Source organism: Balaenoptera acutorostrata, chromosome 3, assembly GCF_949987535.1.
Source record: "Balaenoptera acutorostrata chromosome 3, mBalAcu1.1, whole genome shotgun sequence".
Classification (NCBI taxonomy): domain Eukaryota; kingdom Metazoa; phylum Chordata; class Mammalia; order Artiodactyla; family Balaenopteridae; genus Balaenoptera; species Balaenoptera acutorostrata.
The window spans coordinates 138,062,205-138,065,307 of NC_080066.1; the positions used below are offsets into that span (position 1 = coordinate 138,062,205).

General features: G+C 44.0%; 1 long non-coding RNA gene across 1 annotated transcript; it reads right to left on the reverse strand.

The window, feature by feature from the left end:
- Window positions 1–308: 308 nt before the first annotated feature.
- LOC130707684 (uncharacterized) lies at window positions 309–2,851 on the reverse strand. Its single transcript, XR_009007697.1, has 2 exons — window positions 2,669–2,851; window positions 309–545 (listed from the first exon to the last, which is right to left on the reverse strand). It is a non-coding gene; the product is annotated as an uncharacterized LOC130707684 (long non-coding RNA).
- Window positions 2,852–3,103: the final 252 nt, after the last annotated feature.

Genomic DNA, 3,103 nt, shown 5'->3' on the forward strand with positions numbered 1-3,103 from the left:
TTCTTTCCTTGTATCCATATGAAATGATGGATGTTAACTAAACCTACTGTGGTAATCTTTTCACAATATATGTAAGTCAATCCATCATGCTGCTTACCTTAAATTTATACAGTGATATGCGTCAATTATTTCTCAATAAAACTGGAGAGGAAAAAAAGATTCAGGTTTCCTAAGGAACCAGGATAAATCTTGATACTAGTTACAATTATCTACTCAGGCTGACTGATTGGCGAAGAAGGCATCATTCCATCCAAAGGAGAATCAGCAACCACCAGGGCACAAAAACAAACAAACAAAAAACAAAGGAGGAAACTGAAGCCCAGAGAGTTTAATGGAGTTGCCTGAGGTCAGTAGGCTGACTAACAGACTTAGGACTTAAACTCAGGTTCATATACCAAGCTGCTGGAAGTTGGGTTTCTTTAAAGTGGTTCTTATCCTTGGGACTTCCCCGGCGGTCCAGTGGTTAAGACTCCACCCTTCCAATGCAGGGGGTGAGGGTTCGAAAAGATCTGGGAACTAAGATCCCACATGCCGCACAGTGTGGCCTAAGGAAATAAAAAAGTGATTCTTAGCCTTACAGCATTTTCTTTTTTTCTTTTCTTTTCTTTTTTTTAAACCTCTAGGTGTATTAGCAAATGCATTTTCAGTATCTTGTAGATCCCAACCAGTCATGAGTTCTCTGTTCATCACTGGAACCATTTGAGGAGATAATTCTCATCAGAGATGAACAGGGAAGTCTTGTATTAGGCTGGAGTTTAGACTTGAAAAAATCTTATATCACTTCATATACTAAGATTGTAAAATTCTATGATAAGATATAATTATTTGAATTAATACATAACTACATTATAACCATGCAGTATAGTTTTGGTCCTGTAGTCAGACTGTCTGGGTTCGAATTCCTGCTCTGCCACTCACCCTTTTGAGAGGCCTTGGGCACATGATTTAACCTCTTTCGCCTTCAGTATCCTCATTTGTAAGATGGAGATAATAATACTTAGCTCATAAAGTTATTGTGAGAAATGAATCGGATTATATACAGCAAACAGCTAGCAAACAGAACTCAACAAATATTAGCTCTAGGTATATGCAGGGGAGTGAAAGAGATTATTAAAGGAGAGGGTATACAGTAAGAAGAAAAGAGGTCTGAGGGCAGGGCTGTGGAGAACAACATTTAGCTGTTGTGCTGGGTTGCACAGTATTCCCATTTCTTGTCCACTGGGAACCTTAAAATATGATCTTTTTTGGAAATAGAGTCTTTGTAGATATAATCAAGTTAAAATGAGATCATAGTGGATTAGGATTGGGGCCCTAATCCAATGACTGGTTTTCTTTTCTTTTTTGGCCGCACGGCTCAGCATGCGGAACTTCCCCAACCAGGGATTGAACCCACGCCCCCTGCAGTGGAAGACAGAGGCTTAACCACTGGACCACCAAGGGAGTCCTGGTTTTCTTGTAAGAGGGAAATTTGGACACAGGGAGCTATGCAGAAAGAAAATATTGTGAAAACGCTGGGAAGAGAACGTCATATGAAGGCACAGAGACACAAGACCAGGTGACAACAGAGACAAGAGATTGGAGTGATGCATCCACAAACAAAGGAAGACCAAGGGTTGCCAGCAACCACCAGAAGCCAGAAAGAAGAAAGGAAGTATCCCCCTAGAGCCTTCACAGAGAGCATGACTTTGCTGACACCTTAATCTCAAACGTCTGGCCTCCACAACTATGAGAGGATACATTTCTATTGCTTTCAGCCACTCTGTTTGTGGTACTTGGTTATGGCATCCCTAGGAAACTAATATAGCTGGTGAGCAGTCAGGGAAAACACAGAATGGATAATAATACTTTATAGTTTCAAAATACAATGTCAATTGATCCTCACAACTACGTTGAGAAGTAGCAGGGAAGTTTATAGATAAGTAAATGGATGATCAAAAGTATTAGAGACTTGACAGAATGTGGCAGAAACAGAATTTGAGAGATGAGTCCTGTTCAAACACTCTGATCCTAGTTAGCAAAATGCTTCATCCTTTCTCAACCTTTTTGAAGTTTCCTTCCCCATCACAACTCCAACATCATCCTCTTACCTCCGGCAACTCAATTTCAGGAAGACCACTGATCAGTGAATTCTACTAACGTCACATTTTCCAAGCTTATGCATTGTATAGCTTTAACTCTTATTACAGACGGACCTTATCCTTCGGTGGGGAGGTTCAGGCACGTACAGTAGGTAAGAAAGACACACTGGGGAAAAACAGGTCATTCTCCTTTCTACAGTCATAGAGACAAGGCAGCAACCTACGCCACTGACTCCAGTTTTCACGGGCAATTTCAGCGGAAAGAAAATAGACCTAACCTAACTTTTCTCAGGTTACACAGTTCCTCAGTTTTAGAGTAAACAGGAACCCGATTCAATGATCCTTCCATTAAACCACCTTGATTGTTCCTCCACAGACAGATCTGTAGATGCTACTAACTGCTTTCTTTTAGATTAAAATTAACTTTCAGCAGAATGAGCACCAAATAAAAATTTGTCTGTACGTGTTCTTCTCTAAGGCATCAGTAGTACAGGCTTTGAAATCAGGAAGTCTTGGGGTCCAATCCTGGCTTGTCGGTGGGGCACTGGGAACATTACTTCGGTTCAAACACGTAAGGAGGTAACACCTACTTCCGGTATTTCTTGCGAAGAATAAATGATAGACAAAACACCTGGCACAGCAAATTTTGTCCCAAGACTGCAGGAATCAAAGCTTTTGGGGTTGTGTCTTCTCTCAGCGTCGCCTGCAATGGAAAGGCTCAGACATCTAACCACGGAAGCTCTAAAAAGGACCCCAGCCCCGGCGCCACTTGAGGGCGTGTCCGGAGGGAAGGACCCTGGGGTTGGCTCCGCCCCAACTCGGGGCACCCGGCGCGCCTGATCGCCTCGGTCCTCTGCGTCCCCCCGCATCCAGATCAGCAGCTGCCTGCACCCGTACCTTCCTAGTCCCCGGGACGCGGGGTCCTGCGAGGGTTCAAGGCCCTACGCGGAGTGAGGCACAGCCAGGGACAGCCCGGGCCCCGTGCGCCGCGGCCACGCGAGGCCCCCGCTGTCGCCACCGCCCGC